Source organism: Hyperolius riggenbachi, chromosome 2, assembly GCF_040937935.1.
Source record: "Hyperolius riggenbachi isolate aHypRig1 chromosome 2, aHypRig1.pri, whole genome shotgun sequence".
In the NCBI taxonomy this organism is placed as follows: domain Eukaryota; kingdom Metazoa; phylum Chordata; class Amphibia; order Anura; family Hyperoliidae; genus Hyperolius; species Hyperolius riggenbachi.
Window position 1 is genome coordinate 549,529,120 of NC_090647.1, and position 21,644 is coordinate 549,550,763.

Genomic DNA, 21,644 nt, shown 5'->3' on the forward strand with positions numbered 1-21,644 from the left:
GCAAGAAAGAGCAAGCAAAAACGACATGCCCTTTACAAAGACGCCCCCAGGAACAACCAGCGATTACATCAAACTGTACAGCAATAACAGGAAAACTTTTTATTGTCAATGTGCCATTTTTAATGTTTTTAATTATCGTCAGCAAAATCTGTTTTTTCAGATGTGGCATCAGCCAATCATTCTGGAAAATATGAAAAAAGAAACCCAGAATGCACAGAGATATTGGGATCGGTGACATGGAAGCGTGATGAGCGGGTGGCAGGTCTGATGGTGCGTCAGGCGGTGAGAACATCTTAATTAGCTTTGGCACGGAGGCCCATATGTCTGCGCAGGAACCAGCATATGTTTCAGTGCGGATGCGGCTCCCGCTTCTCTCGCCGCCTCTCCGCCGTTCTCCTTATTAATTAGGAAGCGCCGCGGCGGTGGTGGGAGCAGCAAGACGATTCTCTGCTGACGCCAAAACGTTCCTTCGCCATTTTTTTCGGTTATTTTTTGAAAAATACAAACTAAAAGCAGCCACAGTGATTCCACGATATTCAGTTCATAAGAGAAACATTGTAAATGGGGTATATTATTATTATTCTAGAAGTCACGGCCTTTGACCCCTGTGGAAATGATGCTCCGTAGACGACATACCTAAAAGAGAAGAGAAAAATTCATTTTATTTAGAATCGTAGCAGTAACACACAGATTAAATAGGGATTGTCAGCCACACAATCAAATGCCATGTAAATATGGCTCTGTGTTTGTAATGCTGCCAGGAACCTCACCCTGCAGTGCAAGCTCTCCAATCTATTCAGGAATGTCTCACGCAGCCACCCAGCCTCTATTCTATGCCATCGCCATTGGAGAAAGCGTGTCATCAACCCTCCCACATTCCTGCTTCTCACTGATTGGTCTGAGCACACTTCAGTGTGAGTCTGCAGCACCGTCTGTGCTCACACGTCTTTACAAGCAAGCCAGAGATGACACAGCAAATTGGAGGAGAAAAGAAAAAAAATCTTAAGGGAGGGAATGACATCAGGATTTAGCTTAACACTATGGGAAAAAGATATGTCCCCTGCCAGGAACAGCATTCTCGTCATTTACTATATACAGTTAAATTCACTGAAATACAAAACACATGTATTCTACTGTCCACATTTTTTAAGTAGCAAGTATTTATCTACTTATATATGTGTTTTTTTTTCCTGGCATAGTATGGTTGATCTGCCTGCTTTAAGTAAAATGGTTCCCTTTAAAGGGGAACTGAAGTAAGAGGTATACGGAGGCTGCCATATTTATTTCCTTTTAACCAATACCAGTTGCCTGGCAGCCCTGCTGGTCTATTTCTCTGCAGTAGTATCTGAATAACACCAGAAACAAGCATGCAGCTAGTCTTGTCAGATCTGACTTTAAAGTCTGAAACACCTGATCTGCTGCATGCTTGTTCAGGGGCTATGGCTAATAGTATTAGAGGCAGAGGATCAGCAGGGCTGCCAGGCAACTGGTATTGCTTAAAAGGAAATAAACATGGCAGCCTCCATATACCTCTCTCTTCAGTTCCCCTTTAAGTGGGAATCCCCTTTTGATGAGAATAGAGCAGTCCTCTCATGTTAGATCTATACATTACAGGGAATTAGACAAAACATAATTTTATACAGGAATTCTGCAGAGTAATGTTTGTCCTCTAAACCAAGGTACCTCTTATGGTCAGGAGCGTCTTATAGTGGTATGTTTCTAAAATAAGCTATAAATTACTTTTCTCCTATGTGGCTGTTACTTACAGTAGTAGAAATCTGTCAGAACGGACAGGTTTTTGATTAGTGCAGTGCTGGGCAAACTATGTTGCACGAACCGTATCTGTCCCGCAAGCGCTGTTAGTCTGTCCCGTCCCAGGCGCCTGGATTCCTCTTCTCCCTGCAGAGTGGCCAGCAGGAGATAAGCGTGGGTTAACACTCACCTAATCTCCGCTTCCAGCATTGCGTTCCCATGGTAACAGGGCATCACGTGACACGCCTTCAGGACGTGCCAGTGTATTACACGCTGGCATGTCACATGACACCCTGTGGCCATGGAGACCTGACACTAAGATAAGTTGAATGTAAAACCACTTTTTTCGCCTGCTTGTGACTCTGCAAGGCGGGAGGGGGATTGAAAAGGAAGGAATGCGGTCCGCAGGCGGTGGCCCGAGCCATGTAATCCTTGCCCAGCACTGGACTAGTCCATCTTGTCATGGGGGGTTCTCAGTATTCCATTTATTGTTTACAAAAGCACGCTCTAGGAAGGATCGATACAAAGATGCAGGTACATCTTGTGTTTATTTGTAATCATTTTACTCAGTTCAGGTTCCAATACCGGTACATATACGGTTCATATTCAGGTACATATACCGGTAGTAGAATGCAGTAAATTATTCAGGATACCCACTTTTATGGACATTTTCCTGTTTTCAGCATCAAAAACATTTCCTGTATTGATTTGTTAAAAGGAAACACTTCCCATATCCATCTATTGCTGTACTGTATATTGGAATGTAGCCCCACCCTCCCAGTGAGGCTGAGCCTAAGCTGTTTATTATGCAGATTTCTCCCTCCCAAAACATTCTGGGAGACAGGGCCGGTTTAAGCAACAATGGGGCCCCAGGGCAAAATAAACCTGGGGGGCCCCCCAACAGATACCCCGGAGCAAAAATTGGCTTTAAGGGACCTTTTTTGCAGCTGGTATAGTCAGGGTTTGAAGCCCCAATCGGTCGGAGCTCCACAGCCTGCATGGGGGACAAAGCGTTAAAAAGTTTCAGGAGGGGGGACCCCACATAATTAAAAAAAAAAAAAATTCCCACACTATAAACATAAAATTTTTTTGGGGAAAATAGGAAAAAAAATGCCAGGGATCTTCATACAGCCATATTGTGGCTGTATAGCGATCCCTGACCAAAGCGCTGCGGCTGCGTATGGCCCCCTTGGAAACCCCGTCAGGAAATTTATTGCGCTTTATTTTGATACATGTAAAATTACACTACCGTTAGGTTTGCTACTAAAAGTGACATTTCCCGCATTTAAAAGTATACTTTTTTCCTTCGAAACTTTAAAATCGATTTTCTCAAAAACTATAAGGTCTTTTTGAAAAATTGTTTTTTCCTCTTATTCCCAATGATCTCCTTAACATATCCTGCAAATTTAGAGTTTCTAGAATTTAAGGTGGATTTGCTATTAACCATTAAAGTCGGCTGGTTTTTAAATGTGTATTTTTTTTTCCTTTGAATCTTTAACCACTTCCCGACCGCCCCCAGCCGATGGGCGGCGGCAAAGTCCAGGCCCAAACGACCGCAATACGCCCATTGGCGGGGGCGGCTGCGGGAGTAGCTATGCGGCGATCGCGTCATTCGTGACGCGATCAGCCGCCGGGGACTGGCTCCGCCCACCATTCGCTGTAACCCGCCGGCCGTTCGGAAGCGCCGGCGGGTTACTAGCACCCGGATCGCCGCTGCACGTATGTATAATAGGCTTTGTAATGTATACAAAGCCTATTATACTGGCTGCCTCCTGCCCTGGTGGTCCCAGTGTCCGAGGGACCACCAGGGCAGGCTGCAGCCACCCTAGTCTGCACCCAAGCACACTGATTCCCCCCCCCCTGCCACCTGATCGCCCACAGCACCCCTCAGACCCACCCCTGCCCACCCCCCAGACCACTGTTTGCACCCAGTCACCCCCCTAATCACCCATCAATCACTCCCTGTCACTATCTGTCAACGCTATTTTTTTTTTAGTCCCTAATCTGCCCCCTACTCCCTCCTGATCACCCCCCCACCCCTCAGATTCTCCCCAGACCCCCCCCCCCCGTGTACTGTATGCATCTATCCCCCCTGATCACCTGTCAATCACCTGTCAATCACCCGTCAATCACCCCCTGTCACTGCTACCCATCAATCAGCCCCTAACCTGCCCCTTGCGGGCAATCTGATCACCCACCCACACCAATAGATCGCCCGCAGATCCGACATCAGATCACCTCCCAAGTGCAGTGTTTACATCTCTTCTCTCCTCTAAACACCCACTAATTACCCATCAATCACCCCCTATCACCACCTGTCACTGTTACCCATCAGATTAGACCCTAATCTGCCCCTTGCGGGCACCCAATCACCTGCCCACACGCTCAGATTGCCCTCAGACCCCCCCTTATCAATTCGCCAGTGCAATATTTACATCTGTTATTCCCTGTAATAACCCACTGATCACCTGTCAATCACCTATCAACAGAGCAGGGACAAGGTCCTCCAGCACCCAAGGCTGAGACACTTAAGTGCGCCCCTCCATCCCTCCCACCCCAGCCGTCACACACTGATTACTATTAGACTAAGAGGGCCACAGGGCCCACAACCTCCCCAACACCTTAATATCTAGTTATCTGGCTTGCAGTCACTGCTATGTATCCCTTTTTCTTATTTATTTCTGCTTCATATACAATTAGGAATGACAGTTGAATGAATTGTGCGCCCCCTTCTACACTGCGCCCTGAGGCTGGAGCCTCTCCAGCCTATGCCTCGGCCCGGCCCTGCCTATCAATCACCCATCAATCACCCCCTGTCACTGCTACCCATCAATCAGCCCCTAACCTGCCCCTTGCGGGCAATCTGATCACCCACCCACACCAATAGATCGCCCGCAGATCCGACATCAGATCACCTCCCAAGTGCAGTGTTTACATCTCTTCTCTCCTCTAAACACCCACTAATTACCCATCAATCACCCCCTATCACCACCTGTCACTGTTACCCATCAGATTAGACCCTAATCTGCCCCTTGCGGGCACCCAATCACCCGCCCACACGCTCAGATTGCCCTCAGACCCCCCCTTATCAATTCGCCAGTGCAATATTTACATCTGTTATTCCCTGTAATAACCCACTGATCACCTGTCAATCACCTATCAATCACCCATCAATCACCCCCTGTCACTGCCACCCATCAATCACCCCCTGTCACTGCCACCCATCAATCAGCCCCTAACCTGCCCCTTGCGGGCAATCTGATCACCCACCCACACCAATAGATCGCCCGCAGATCCGACATCAGATCACCTCCCAAGTGCAGTGTTTACATCTCTTCTCTACTCTAAACACCCACTAATTACCCATCAATCACCCATCAATCACCCCCTATCACTGTTACCCATCAGATTAGACCCTAATCTGCCCCTTGCGGGCACCCAATCACCCGCCCACATGCTCAGATTGCCCTCAGACCCCCCCTTATCAATTCGCCAGTGCAATATTTACATCTGTTATTCCCTGTAATAACCCACTGATCACCTGTCAATCACCTATCAATCACCCCCTGTCACTGCCACCCATCAATCACCCCCTGTCACTGCCACCCATCAATCAGCCCCTAACCTGCCCCTTGCGGGCAATCTGATCACCCACCCACACCAATAGATCGCCCGCAGATCCGACATCAGATCACCTCCCAAGTGCAGTGTTTACATCTCTTCTCTCCTCTAAACACCCACTAATTACCCATCAATCACTCCCTATCACCACCTGTCACTGTTACCCATCAGATTAGACCCTAATCTGCCCCTTGCGGGCACCCAATCACCCGCCCACACCTCAGAACGCCCTCAGACCCCAGCCCTGATCACCTCGCTAGTGCATTGCTTGCATCTATTTCCCCCCTCTAATCACACCTTGAGACACCCATCAATCACCTCCTGTCACCCCCTAGCACACCTACCCATCAGATCAGGCCCTAATTTGCCCCGTGTGGGCTCCTGATCACTCAGCCAAACCCTCAGATCCCCCTCAGACCCCCTTCCGATCACCTCCCCAGTGCATTGATTGCATCTATTTTCCCCTCTAACCGCCCCCTTAGACACCCATCAATCACCTCCTGTCACCCCCCCTAGCACTCCTATCCATCAGATCAGGCCCAAAACATCCTGTCATCTAAGAGGCCACCCTGCTTATGACCGTTTCCACAAAATTTGCCCCCTCATAGACCACCTGTCATCAAAATTTGCAGATGCTTATACCCCTGAACAGTCATTTTGAGAAATTTGGTTTCCAGACTACTCACAGTTTTGGGCCCGTAAAATGCCAGGGCAGTATAGGAACCCCACAAGTGACCCCATTTTAGAAAGAAGACACCCCAAGGTATTCTGTTAGGTGTATGATGAGTTCATAGAAGATTTTATTTTTTGTCAAAAGTTAACGGAAATTGGATTTTTATTGTTTTTTTCACAAAGTGTCATTTTTCACTAACTTGTGACAAAAAATAAAATCTTCTATGAACTCACCATACCCCTAACAGAATACCTTGGGGTGTCTTTTTTCTAAAATGGGGTCACTTGTGGGGTTCCTATACTGCCCTGGCATTTTAGGGGCCCTAAACCGTGAGGAGTAGTCTAGAAAACAAATGCCTCAAAATTACCTGTGAATAGGACGTTGGGCCCCTTAGCGCACCTAGGCTGCAAAAAAGTGTCACACATGTGGTATCGCCATACTCAGGAGAAGTAGTATAATGTGTTTTGTGGTGTATTTTTACACATACCCATGCTGGGTGGGAGAAATCTCTCTGTAAATGGACAATTGTGTGTAAAAAAAAATCAAAAATGTGTCATTTACAGAGATATTTCTCCCACCCAGCATGGTTATATGTAAAAATACAACACAAAACACATTATACTTCTTCTTCTGAGTACGGCGATACCACATGTGTGACACTTTTTTGCAGCCTAACTGTGCTAAGGGGCCCAAAGTCCAATGAGTACCTTTAGGATTTCACAGGTCATTTTGAGACATTTGGGTTCAAGACTACTCCTCACGGTTTAGGGCCCCTAAAATGCCAGGGCAGTATAGGAACCCCACAAGTGACACCATTTTAGAAAGAAGACACCCCAAGGTATTCTGTTAGGTGTATGATGAGTTCATAGAAGATTTTATTTTTTGTCACAAGTTAGCGGAAATTGATATGTATTGTTTTTTTTTCACAAAGTGTCATTTTCCGCTAACTTCTGACAAAAAAAAAATCTTCTATGAACTCACCATCCTCCTAACGGAATACCTTGGGGTGTCTTCTTTCTAAAATGGGGTAATTTGTGGGGTTCCTATACTGTCCTGGCATTTTAGGAGCCCTAAACCGTGAGGAGTAGTCTTGAAACGAAATTTCTCAAAATGACCTGTGAAATCCTAAAGGTACTCATTGAACTTTGGGCCCCTTAGCGCAGTTAGGGTGCAAAAAAGTGCCACACATGTGGTATCGCCGTACTCAGGAGAAGTAGTATAATGTGTTTTGGGGTGTATTTTTACACATACCCATGCTGAGTGGGAGAAATATCTCTATAAATAGACAATTGTGTGTAAAAAAAATAAAACAATTGTCATTTACGGAGATATTTCTCCCACCCAGCATGGGTATGTGTAAAAATACACCCCAAAACACATTATACTACTTCTCCTGAGTACGGCAATACCACATGTGTGGCACTTTTTTGCAGCCTAACTGCGCTAAGGGGCCCAAAGTCCAATGAGCATCTTTAGGCTTTACAGGGGTGCTTACAATTAGGCACCCCCCAAAATGCCAGGACAGTGAACACACCCCACAAATGACCCCATTTTGGAAAGTAGACACTTCAAGGTATTCAGAGAGGAGCATAGTGAGTCCGTGGCAGATTTCATTTTTTTTTGTCGCACGTTAGAAGAAATGGAAACTTTTTTTTTTTTGGTCACAAAGTGTCATTTTCCGCTAACTTGTGACAAAAAATAAAATCTTCTATGAACTCACCATGCCTCTCACTGAATACTTTGGGATGTCTTCTTTCCAAAATGGGGTCATTTGGGGGGTATTTGTACTATCCTGGAATTTTAGCCCCTCATGAAACCTGACAGGTGCGCAGAAAAGTCAGAGATGCTTGAAAATGGGAAAATTCACTTTTGGCACCATAGTTTGTAAACGCTATAACTTTTACCCAATCCAATAAATATACACTGAATGGTTTTTTTTTATCAAAGACATGTAGCAGAATAACTTTCGCGCTCAAATGTATAGGAAATTTTACTTTATTTGAAAAATGTCAGCACAGAAAGTTAAAAAAGTCATTTTTTTTTGCCAAAATTTATGTCTTTTTTGATGAATATAATAAAAACTAAAACCCGCAGCAGCAATCAAATAGCAGCAAAAGAAAGCTGTATTAGTGACAAGAAAAGGAGGTAAAATTCCTTTAGGTGGTAGGTTGTATGACTGAGCAATAAACCGTGAAAGCTGCAGTGGTCTGAATGGAAAAAAAGGCTCTGGTCCTTAAGGGGCGAAAAGACTGTGGTCCTCAAGTGGTTAAAATCGATTTTATCAAAAACTGTAAGGTGGATTTTTTTCCTCTTATTCCCAATGATCTCCTTAACATATCCTGCAAATTTAGAGTTTCTAGAATTTAAGGTGGATTTGGTATTAACCATTAAAGTCGGCTGGTTTTTAAATGTGTATTTTTTTTTCCTTTGAAACTTTAAAATCGATTTTCTCAAAAACTATAAGGTTGATTTGAATTTTTTTTACTCTTGTAGCCACTGGGGGCCCCTACAAGCTCTGGGGCCCTGGGGCAGCTGCCTCCTTTGCCTCTATGGTAGCGCCGGCCCTGCTGGGAGACCAGAGATCCTTTCTCCTGACTATAGAACTCTCAGTAAATTAACTTTCTGCAGAGATCACCTCCCAGATGTCACCATGGCCCATATGCAATTCTCTTTTTCACCTGAGTTTTCTCCCAGGAGATGATTTTTGATCTTTGATTTTAAATAACTTTCCAGAACTTTTCACCTAAAAAAGTACCAAAAAGTTGGTGAAAAAGTACTATTAAAATTATTTGAAGCATATTCTTGCCTTCTGGGGGCTTAAAAGGCATTTTATTGACAAGTTTATAAATATCACCTAGGAGAAAACTCAGGTAAAAAAGTGAATTGCATATGGCCCTAAGGGCCCTTTCACACCAGAGGGATTTTTCGGCGTTTTAACGCCACGGCCGAAGTTGGCGTTTTGCTAGGTAAAAGAAAGTCCATAGACTTTCATCTTACCTTTCACATCTAACTCGGCGTTTTGGAGCGTTGCGTTTCAACGCTCCCAGGCGCTTTTTCTGGGCCTACCGCGGCGTTTCTCATTACAATTGATTGTAATGTATAGGCGTTAAAACGCCTTCAAAACGCCTTGAAAACGCCTGCAGCCAAAACGCCGCGTTTTAGCCTTTCACCGCTGCCTGTAGTGTGAAAGAGCCTTAAGTGATAAATGTCAGAAAGTAAATCAGGGAGAGGAAAGATTTTAAAATGGGCAAACACTGACTAAATCATCTATACGGCCTAGTGCACACCGGAGCATTTCCGCTGCGGTTTGCGATCTGCTTGCGGGTGCGGATCCGCTAGGGTAATGTATTTCAATGGGCTGGTGCACACCAGAGCGGGAGGCGTTTTGCAGAAACGCATACTCCCGGGCTGCTGCAGATTTTGGATTGTGGATGCGTTTCTGCCTCAATGTTAAGTATAGGAAAACCGCAAACCGCTCTGAAAAACGGCACTTCAGAGCGGTTTGCCAGGCGTTTTTTGTTACAGTAGCTGTTCAGTAACAGCTTTACTGTAACAATAAATGAAATCTACTACACCAAAACCGCTACACAAAACCGCAAAACGCTAGCTGAAACGCTACAGAAAAATAAGAAAAAGCGTTTCAAAATCTGCTAGCATTTTGCGGATCTGCTAGCGGTTTTTGGTGTGCACTAGGCCTAAGGGATTGTTCACATTATAAGCATTTTCACTTATTTTTAAGCACTGGTGATTTTAAGGGACTCTGAGCACCTCTTATAGGTATGTCTAGAGACTCCGACCAGTACTGCAAAGTACTTAACCATTTCCGGACCGCAGTGATAGAGATCTACGCCCTGTTTTGATGGGCTCCTGGCTGGCAAGGCGTAGATCTCTATCACCGGCGCCGCCGCTCCCCGCCGCGATCGCGCGCACCGAACCGGCTGCACTTAGCTGTCTTATGACAGCTAAGGCTTCCGGGTATCGGCAGGAGCCGTCACTGATTGGCTCCCTGCCGTGTGATCGCTGTGAGCCAATCACAGCGATCACCCTCCGAAAGGCAACATAGTTGCCGTTCCGCCTCCCTCTCCGCCTCCCTCTCCCTGTCACTGTGGATCTTGTGTGACAGGGAGAGACGCACAGCCTGCAGCCGTGACAGGCTGTGCGATTTTAGTGTAAAAATAAACTTTTTTCCAGCTCTCTCCCCCCCATGTATCCCTTGATCCCCTCCCAACCACCTATATATAGATCTATATATATATATATATAGATCTATATATATATATATATAGATCTATATATATATATAGATCTATATATATATATATATATATAGATCTATATATATATATAGATCTATATATATATATATATAGATCTATATATATATATAGATCTATATATAGATCTATATATATATATAGATCTATATATATATATAGATCTATATATATATAGATCTATATATAGATCGATCTATATATAGATCTATCTATATATAGATCTATCTATATATAGATCTATCTATATATAGATCTATATATATAGATCTATATATATAGATCTATATATATATATATATATATATATATATATATATATATATATATATATATATATATCTATATATATATATATAGATCTATATATATATAGATCTATATATATATATAGATCTATATATATATATATAGATCTATATATATATAGATCTATATATATATATAGATCTATATATATATAGATCTATATATATATATAGATCTATATATATATAGATCTATATATATATATAGATCTATATATATATAGATCTATATATATATATATATATATATATCTATATATATATATGTCTCTATATATATATATATATATATATATATATATATATATATATATATATATAACTGGATTGTGATTTTAACCACTTGCCGGCCGCCCCTACCTAGGGGCGGCGGCAAAGTGGAGCCCGCAACGACCGCGCAATACGCCGATCGGCGGCGGCTCGTTGCGGACTAGCTGGCCGGGGATCGCATGCTGGATGTGCCCACCCGCGACGTCAACCCGCCAGCCAATTAGCAGCGGCGGCGGGTTGTTAACCCCCGATCTTCCGCATGTAAAGCGGATAATACGCTTTGTAATGTATACAAAGCGTATTATACAGGCTGCCTCCTGCCCTGGTGGTCCCAGTGATTGAGGGACCACCAGGGCAGGTTGCAGCCCTCCTAGTAAGTACCCAAGCACACTGATCCTGCCCCCTGATCGCCCACTGCACCCATCAGACCCCCCCTGCCCACCCCTGGGACACCTGTTTGCACCCAATCACCCCCCTAATCACCCATTAATCACTCCCTGTCACTATCTCAACGCTATTTTTTAGATTAGGTCCTAAACTGCCCCCTGGGGGCTCCTGAACACACACCCCCCACACCCTTAGATCCTCCCTAGACCCTCCCCCCTGTGTACTGTATACATCTATTCTTCCCTATAATCACCCACTGACCACCTGTCAATCACCCATCAATCACCCCCTGTCACCACCTGTCACTGCCACCCATCAGATCAGACCCTAACCTGCCTTTTGTGGGCACCTGATCACCCACCCACACCCTCAGATTGCGTGCAGACCCACCCTCAGATCACCTCTGAAAGTGCATTGTTTACATCTGTTCTCCCCTCTAATCATCCACTGATCACCCATCAATCACCCCGTCACCACCTGTCACTGCTACCCATCAGATCAGACACTAATCTGCCCCTTGCGGGCACCCAATCACCTGCCCACACCCTAAATTAGCCCCCCAGACCCCCTCTGATCAACTCGCCAGTGCATTGCTTGCATATATTCTCCTCTGTAATCACCTACTGATCACCTATCAACCACCCCGTCACCCCCTGTCACCACCTGTCACTGCTACCCATCAGATCAGGCCCTAATATGCCCCCTGCGGGCTTCTGATCACCCGGCCAAACCCTCACCCGCCCCACCGCAGTGACAGAAATTTTTTTTCTGATCACTGCTGGTACGACTTAATTGCCATGTCCAGGTCATGATTTGAGAACATTCCTGCACTTCAGTGCCAATACAACCTGTCATCTAAGAAGCCACCCTGCTTATGACCGGTTCCACAAAATTCGGCCCCTCATAGACCACCTGTCATCAAAATTTGCAGATGCTTATACCCCTGAACAGTCATTTTGAGGCATTTGGTTTCCAGACTACTCCTCGTGGTTTTGGGCCCCTAAAATGCCAGGGCAGTATAGGAACCCCACAAGTGACCCCATTTTAGAAAGAAGACACCCCAAGGTATTCCGTTAGGTGTATGACGAGTTCATAGAAGATTTTATTTTTTGTCAAAAGTTAGCGGAAATTGATTTGTATTGTTTTTTTTCACAAAGTGTCATTTTCCACTAACTTGTGACAAAAAATAAAATCTTCTATGAACTCACCATACACCTAACGGAATACCTTGGGGTGTCTTCTTTCTAAAATGGGGTCACTTGTGGGGTTTCTATACTGCCCTGGCATTTTAGGGGCCCTAAACCGTGAGGAGTAGTCTAGAAACCAAATGCCTCAAAATTACCTGTGAATAGGACGTTGGGCCCCATAGCGCACCTAGGCTGCAAAAAAGTGTCACACATGTGATATCGCCGTACTCAGGAGAAGTAGTATAATGTGTTTTGGGGTGTATTTTTACACATACCCATGCTGGGAGGGAGAAATCTCTCTGTAAAGGGACAATTGTGTGTAAAAAAAATCAAAACATTTTAATTTACAGAGATATTTCTCCCACCCAGCATGGGTATGTGTAAAAATACACCCCAAAACACATTATACTACTTCTCCTGAGTACGGCGATACCACATGTGTGACACTTTTTTGCAACCTAGGTGCGCTAAGAGGCCCAACGTCCTATGAGTACCTTTAGAATTTCACAGGTTATTTTGAGGCATTTGGTTTCTAGACTACTCCTCACGGTTTAGGGCCCCTAAAATGCCAGGGCATTATAGGAACCCCACAAGTGACCCCATTTTAGAAAAAAGACACCCCAAGGTATTCAATTAGGTGTATGGGGAATTCATAGAAGATTTTATTTTTTGTCACAAGTTAGTGGAAAATGACACTTTGTGAAAAAAACAATAAAAATCAATTTCCGCTAACTTGTGAAAAAAAAATGAAATCTTCTATGAACTCCCCATACTACTAACGGAATACCTTGGGGTGTCTTCTTTCTAAAATGGGGTCACTTGTAGGGTTCCTATACTGTCCTGGCATTTTAGGGGCCCTAAACCGTGAGGAGTAGTCTAGAAAATAAATGCCTCAAAATGACCTGTGAAATCCTAAAGGTACTCATAGGACTTTGGGCCCCTTAGCGCAGTTAGGGTGCAAAAAAGTGTCACACATGTGGTATCGCCATACTCGGGAGAAGTAGTACAATGTGTTTTGGGGTGTATTTTTACACATACCCATGCTGGGTGGGAGAAATATCTCTGTAAATGGACAATTGTGTGTAAAAAAATCAAAAGAAATCTCATTTACAGAGATATTTCTCCCACCCATCATGGGTATGTGTAAAAATACACCCCAAAACACATTATACTATTTCTCCTGAGTAAGGCGATACCACATGTGTGACATTTCTTTTGCAGCCTAGGTGCGCTAAGGGGCCCAAAGTCCTATGAGCACCTTTAGGCTTTACAGGGGTGCTTACAATTTAGCACCCCCCAAAATGCCAGGACAATAAACACACCCCACAAATGACCCCATTTTGGAAACTAGACACTTCAAGGTATTCAGAGAGGGGCATGGTGAGTCCGTGGCAGATTTCATTTTTTTTTGTCACCAGATAGCAGAAATGGAAACTTTTTTTTATTTATTTTTTTTGTCACAAAGTGTCATTTTCCGCTAACTTGTGACAAAAGATAAAATCTTCTATGAACTCACCATGCCTCTTAGTGAATACTTTGGGGTGTCTTCTTTCCAAAATGGGGTCATTTGGGGGGTATTTATACTATCCTGGAATTCTAGCACCTCATGAAACCTGACAGGTGCTCAGAAATGAGAGAGATGCTTCAAAATGGGAAAATTCAATTTTTGCACCATAGTTTGTAAACGCTATAACTTTTACCCAAACCAATAAATATACACTGAATGGGTTTTTTTTAATCAAAAACATGTTTGTCCACATTTTTCGCGCTGCATGTATACAGAAATTTTACTTTATTTGAAAAATGTCAGCACAGAAAGTTAAAAAAATCATTTTTTTGCCAAAATTCATGTCTTTTTTGATGAATAGAATAAAAAGTAAAAATCGCAGCACCAATCAAATAGCACCAAAAGAAAGCTGTATTAGTGACAAGAAAAGGAGGTAAAATTCATTTAGATGGTAGCTTGTATGACTGAGCAATAAACCATTTAAGCTGCAGTGGTCTGAATGGAAAAAAGGCTCTGGTCCTTAAGGGTGAAAAGACTGCGGTCCTTAAGTGGTTAAAGATGCATACCTTTCTGTAGCTTGTGCTCTCCTCTTTCATTTGAATCACCGTTCTACACCAAATAGTTTTCGTTCGATTTCAATTTCAAAATCGTGGCTGCCATTTTGGCTATGTTATAACTTCCGGGTCACCCCTGTCTTCTCTGTTAGAGAAGTGCATCACTGAATGAAGCAGGAAGTGACACGCATGGCCATTGCAAGAGGCTTCTCCAGAGAGGTCATAGCACGACCTTGTTGGAAGTCGTCTGGCTTAACCCACCTGGCGGTTAATTTTTTTTGCCACTTAGGCAAAAATCCTTTTTTTTTTATTTATTTTTTTTTTGTTTCATGTAAAGCTACCAGAGTGGTAGCTACATGAAACACCACTAGAGGGCGCATGTGTCCCTCTAGTGCGATCGTCGCCGGCATCAAAAGCAAACAGGGGAACGCGTATATAACGCGCTCCCCTGTTTGGCTTCTCCTGTCGCCATGGCGACGATCGGAATGACGTCATGGACGTCAGCCGACGTCCTGACGTCAGACGTCTCCGATCCAGCCCATAGCGCTGCCCGGAACTCATTGGTCCGGGCAGCTCAGGGCTCTAGCGGGGGGGGGCCCTCTTGCGCCGCTGCGTGCGGGCAATCGCAATCGCAGAGCGGCGACGATCGAGCTGTACGCGCGGCTAGCAAAGTGCTAGCTGCGCGTACAGCAGTTTAAAGTGTGCAAATCGTCCCACCAGGGGCTGAGATATCTTCCTGCGCGGCATAGCCCAAGCTCAGCTCGGGCTTACCACCAGGAAGGTTAAAGGCATGCCCATATGAGGTGCTCATATGAAGTGCTAGTACAATGTTGCTCTATGTGAGTGTTCTCACGTGAGCGATGAGCTTTCTATCCAATCGCAAACGCGGCTCCTGCACCATTTTCAGAGAGTTTGCGATTCAATAGAAAGGATCGGAGAAACGCTAAGCGCTTGAAAAAGCGCTTTGAAAATCGATTTCCCGAGCGTTTTTAACCTCACTAGCGGTATTGACAGATTGTCCGTCCATACAAAACATGCTGTGAACAGTATAAACGTGCATACACATCAATACTCTCCTGCACTCTATACTAGACCCTTGCTTGACACATTTTGGCAAGTTACAGGAAAAAAAAAAAGTTATAAAAATTAATTTGATCACTTTTTGCACAGAAATCCTGGGGAAATTGAACGCCAGGGAATGAATGAATACATTGTATTTATTTATTTCTGGGGCAAAGAGTTAATTTCCTGACTAAAGCTGGCCACTAACGGTCCAATTTCTAGCGAAAAATCGTTCGAGCGATCAGAAATTCTGATCGGACGAAAAATCGTTCACTACACCATCAACTAACCAATCATTGCTTCCTATCTATCACGACCACCAAGAAAATCTAAATTTTCGTTCGACGAAAATTCATTCGGGCGACATTTTTTTCACTCGTTCATAATCGATTGTGTCCACCAATGGAGATTATTTACAACCAATCCGATCAGAATTTCTGATTGCTCGAACGAGTTTTCGCTAGAAATTGGACCGTTAGTGGCCAGCTTAAGAAATAAACAGAAAATCACTCTGAGGATTCGTTCACATCTAAAATCGGAAATCGCCAGCAATTTACGATTTTGTGGACAATTTTTTCCCCCTCCCGGTGCTCGGGTGGGCGCTTTTTTAAAAAGTGCTTTTCTAAGCACTTTTGCACAGCGATTTGGCTTTTTTCGCTTCCTGACGCAAGTCATGAAGTGAACTCTTTGACCCGGAAATGAATAAATACAATGGCCTCAATTCTGGTAGGGATATCAAACAAATTACCTCATGTGAGGAAATTTACCTCATGAGGTAATGACATTTAGCAATTCTGGTGGGTTTTATTCCTGTTTTACCTCATGTTCGGAAATGGAGAAAAATCGTTCAGAATTGCTAAAAAAAAGAGGAAAATACAGCATGAGGTATTTTACCTACAAAAAAATATTTACCTCACATAGCGACCAGAATTGAGGCCAATTTATTTATTCATCAAAGTGCCGGGGAAATTGCTATACAAATCGCTTTGCGATTTCCCTATACCTTCCATTGAGCAAAAGTGGATCGGAAACGAACCGCTCAGATGAGAACACTCTCATAGGGAATCATTGCACAAGCGCTTTTTAGGGTGATTTTCAAAATCGCCGTTGCTTGAAAAAAAGGGCAAAAACACCCGAGGTGTGAATGAGACGTGAAAGAGGTTAGAAAAGCGCGTTAAAAAATTGCTCGATAAATCACTCAGTGCTTGAGATAGTGCTGGCAATTTATAATATGAACAAGGCCTAAATGAATATTGTAAACAATAAGCAATTTAATTCATGATGTTATTTTCACTACAGGTCCTCTTTAAATGTAGAATGCTGGGGAATCTGGGATATGTCGGAGTCTCCTGTGGCATCTCGTCCTGCCCAGCATGCCTCAGTCAGCATTAATCAATGTTGCCGCTAATTAGAGGGACGCGGCTTTGTTCGTCATTAATAAAGCTGTGAGAACGTCCCGTGAGAGTCCCGCCCCTCGCTGACAGCTGAGAGTCCCGCCCCTCGCTGAGAGTGTGAGCCCCGGGGCGCTCCAGCAGATTTGGGGCGCACGCTGCTGCTTGTGACTGGGTGATCTTCAGAATTCTGTTTATTCAGTCCGGTTTATTCTGCAGCTTGGTGATAACTAATTAATGGAATATTTAATCAAAAACACAGAGAAAAGGCCAATTTCAATCCCAAAGCACAGATGTTTACCTACTCCTCAGCTGAAGAGTTTGCTTGCATCTGCATAAAACCTCCTTGATTACCAGTTAAACAGGCCATTTTTCCAGTTCGTGGCCAGGAGCCCCTTCCCAAGCTTCTGTCTGCACCAGAAACCTCCAGAGCTTCAGGCTGCAGCCTCCCCACACAACTCTGACTGTGTTACTATCACCTGCAGTCTGTTGAGCCATTAAAAAACACCCGAAGTGAGAGGGATATGGAGGCTGCCATATTTATTTCCTTTTACACAATACCAGTTGCCTGGCTGTCCTGCTAATCCTCTTCCTCTAATACTTTTAGCCATAGCCCCTGAACAAGCATGCAGAGTAGATGTTTCTGACCGAAGTCTGACTGGATTTGCTGAATGCTTGTTTCAGGTGTGTGATTCAGATACTACTGTAGCCAAACAGCCCAGTACAACAGACATGCAACTGGTATTGATTAACCCCCTTGGGACTATGATTCTTTACGGATTTTAGGGCCTGAAAGCGGTGCAATTTGTTTGCATGCTTTTAGACCCTAAAACCTGGGAAAAAATCATGCTGCTAGGGAGTTCTGCAGCAGCCCAGCACTCACTCACCTCCCTGGGCTCCAGCGCTGCAGTTTTCCCTCCATCCTCCAGGTGGCGCTGTAACCCTATAGTGAGATTGCCAGCTGTCATCATGATGACAGACAGCGATCTCACCAGAGGGAAGCAGAGCCTCGGAGGAGCGGAAGAAGAATGGCAGCCGACATCGGTATCCCCCGGGAGGTGAGGTGAAACGCCTGCTGCTCGCATTGCTCTGCATAGAGTCTCTGGCGACCACCCCGAGTGCAGGTTGGGGTTACCGCTCTAAGCTGCGGTTTTCCGCCCCGACCGTAGCTTGGGGTTACCCCCAAGGAGGTTAAAAGCATATATATATAGCAGCCTCCATATCCCTCTCATTTCAGGTGTACTTTAAGTAACCCCACCCACAGCATCTTCCGTTATTTGCTTCAGGTCCCATGAATGAATTTTTAAAATTGAAGCTAAAGTAGTTTAGCCATTTCTGCTACAAGGAGGTGAGCCTCGCGCCCGCAGTGGCAGCTGCTACAGCCGCAGGGAGACGATAGTCACGTCCCTGCAGTTTGGGGGGCTGTGTGGGCGTGATCACGATGTTGCCGGGAACAAGGGATTGGCTGCAGGGGACAAAAGTCCCCTGAGCCAATCCATACAGGTTTTGTTAAAAAACAGTGTTTATTCTTAAATAGAGCCACTGCGCTTCCTCCCGCCCGCCGTTTTCCACCGCTTACCGCCGCCAATCGTTAGATTTATGAATGGGAAAAAAGTTCACATTTATTAACCCATTCAGGTTACGTGGTTTTCAGGAGAGAAATGTTCACCTCCCATTCATTAGCCTATAACTTTATCACTACTTATCACAATGAACTGATCTATATCTTGTTTTTTCCGCCACCAATTAGGCTTTCTTTGGGGGGTACATTTTGCTAAGAGCCACTTTACTGTAAACGCATTTTAACAGGAAGAATAAGAAAAAAATGGAAAAATTCATTATTTCTCAGTTTTCAGCCATTATAGTTTTAAAATAATACATGCCTCCATAATTAAAACTCACGTATTGTATATGCCCATATGTCCCGGTTATTACACCATTAAAATTATGTCCCTATCACAATGTATGGCGACAATATTTTATTTGGAAATAAAGGTGCATTTTTTCCATTTTGCATCCATCACTATTAACAAGTTTAAAATAAAAAAAATATAGAAATATTTCATCTTTACATTGATATTTAAAAAGTTTAGACCCTTAGGTAAATATTTACATGTTTTTTTTTTTTTAATTGTAATGGTTTTTTTTATTTATAGTAAACATTTTATTTGGGTAGTTTTGGGAGGGTGGGGGGTAAACAATAGATTTATAATGTAAATGTGTGTTGATTTTAATTCATTTTTATTTTCAGGTGTAGTATTACTTTTTGGCCACAAGATGGCGGCCATGAGTTTGTTTACATGACGTCACTCTAAGCGTAACACACGCTTAGAGTGGCGCATCAGGAAGTGAATGGCCAGAAAAGGCGCAGCTTCCGAGAGAAGCTGTCGCTTTTTCAGCGGGGGAGAGGAATCAGTGATCGGACTTCATAGTCCGATACATTGATTCCCTGACTACCGAATCCGCGGCCGGGAGTGCGCGTGCACGCGCGCGATCGGCCGCGGGGGCGCGCGGTAGCGCACATGGTTTCTGGACGTAGTTTCTACGTCCAGAAACCAAAACACGTTAATCTCCCCTCTAGGCCACCATGATGCTTCCATTAATGCCTGCATCACTTCCCTAGTTACAATGTAGCAACGCATTACTTCTTATAGCGTACTTATTATACGCAAATAGGAAGTACTCAGCTGAGACATCTTGTGGCCAAATAGAAAATGACACCTACTTTGTTTAGAGAATAAAATTTTTTGAATATGTATGTCAACAGGCCATATTATTATTATATTATGGGCAAAAAATTAGTGATGGATGTAAAACTGAAAAAATGCACCTTTATTTCCAAATAAAATATTGGCACCATACATTTTACTAGGGATATAATTTTAACGTTGCAATAACCAGGTCATATGGGCAAATACAATGCGTGGATTTTAATGATGGTAGCATGTATTATTTTAAAACTATAATGGCCGAAAACTAAGACTGAGAAATAGTGATTTAAAAAAAAAATTCTTATTATTCCTTTTAAAATGCATTTATAATTAATAATGTAATAATATCAATAATAATGTACCACTCAAAGAAAGCCTAATTAGTGGCGGAAAAAAACAAGTTATAGATCATTTTGTTGTGATAAGCAGTGATAAAGTTATTGGGGAATAAAAGGGAGGAGCACTGAAAGGGGAAAATTCCTCTTGTTTCATAAGGGGAAAAATACCCGCGGGCTGAAATGGTTGAAGTAAACCTATAGGGGAAAAAAAGGGCCCTTGGGAGGTAATTACCTTGGGAGGCGGAAGCCTCTGGATCTGCCCCGTCCTCTTCACCCACCTCATTCCAGCGCTGGCTCTCCTGCAGCGGCACTGACCATAATATTTACTGTCTGCCTTGCGCTCAGGCAACACTAGTGGCTTCCTGCTCAGGCTCCGCTTGGGCTCTGATCGGGTCCGCTCTACTGAGCAGTCACAAACTGTCTACACCTGAACAGTAGAGCACACCCGACCGGGAGAGCAACTAGTGCGCATGCGTGCAGCTGCAAACACACTGTTATTGTTTACCTGCGTTCAGGTGGAGCCATCGCTGGATCGGGCTGGCAGAGAGAGACTGCGGAAGCCTCATTAGGATCCAGAGGCATCTCTCCTCCAGGGCCGGATTTACCATAAGGCACTGTAGGCACGTGCCTACAGGCGCCTGATGAAGGAACGGCGGCTTACTCCCCTTCCCCGGTGCCTCCCTCCCGCCTTGCCAATACAGAGTCCTGAGCAGAGAGTAAATGAGAGGTTACTCACTTCTGTCTTGGCATTCCAGTGAGCAGATCTCCCTTCAGTTGGGGACACCTGTAGATACTTAATAATGAGAGTACTTCTGGCTACCTATTACTTATGCTACATACACACTTGAGATAAAAGTCTTTGGAAAAGGCAAGATCACAGACCAATTTTTCCCCATTCCATGTAGTATGAGAGCCATACTCTACACAGTCTATTCTATGGAGCTGCACTCCCCATCAGACAGAAATCTTACCCCCTTCCATGTAGTATGAGAGCCATACTCTACACAGTCTATTCTATGGAGCTGAACTCCCCATCAGACAGAAATCTTTGCAAGATGCTGCACACACAGATGCTGTACATGCAACAGATCAGTGTCTACGCAGTCCGCTCCAGGTGGCGGTGATTGACAGCGCCGCTCGCGCAGGCGCAGTACTACCTGGAGGTCGGCCTGACGTCATCACCGGGGACCGGGACAGAGCTGCGGCGAGGGACATGCTGGGAGCTTGGGGCTGGAGAAAGCCCAGGGTAAGTAGCGCTTATTGTGTTAATTTAGCCTGATAACTCCTTTAAGTATCTATAGGTGCCCCCAAATGAAGGGAGATCTGCTCAGTGGAATTTCCCAGACAGAGGTGAGTAACCTCTTATTTACGCGATTTTACAGGGCATAAAAATCACACATCATTACATGCTCTCCCTGCTGATTGGTTGAGGGATAGTCCAATCAGTAACTGCCATGAGCAGTGAGAGAGAGAGTTTTAAAGCACACTTGAACTGAGAGGGCTATGGAGGCTGCCATATTTATTTATTTTTAAACAATTCCAGTTGCCTGGCTGTCCTGCTGATCTATTTGGCTGCTCCTAATCTACATGCTTGTTCAGGGTCTGTTGC

At 44.1% G+C, this 21,644-nt stretch overlaps 1 protein-coding gene across 7 annotated transcripts in view; it reads right to left on the reverse strand.

Moving 5' to 3' along the window:
* LOC137547348 (galactosylgalactosylxylosylprotein 3-beta-glucuronosyltransferase 1-like) overlaps window positions 1-21,644 on the reverse strand; it is a 359,516-nt gene continuing 337,872 nt past the window's right edge. For 6 of the 7 annotated variants that reach the window (XM_068270854.1, XM_068270853.1, XM_068270855.1 and 3 more), the window contains one exon: window positions 1-636. The gene's annotated coding sequence lies outside the window, so the exon portion shown is untranslated. The remainder of the gene's footprint in view (window positions 637-21,644) is intronic. The other variant, XM_068270852.1, reaches the window with a different exon arrangement.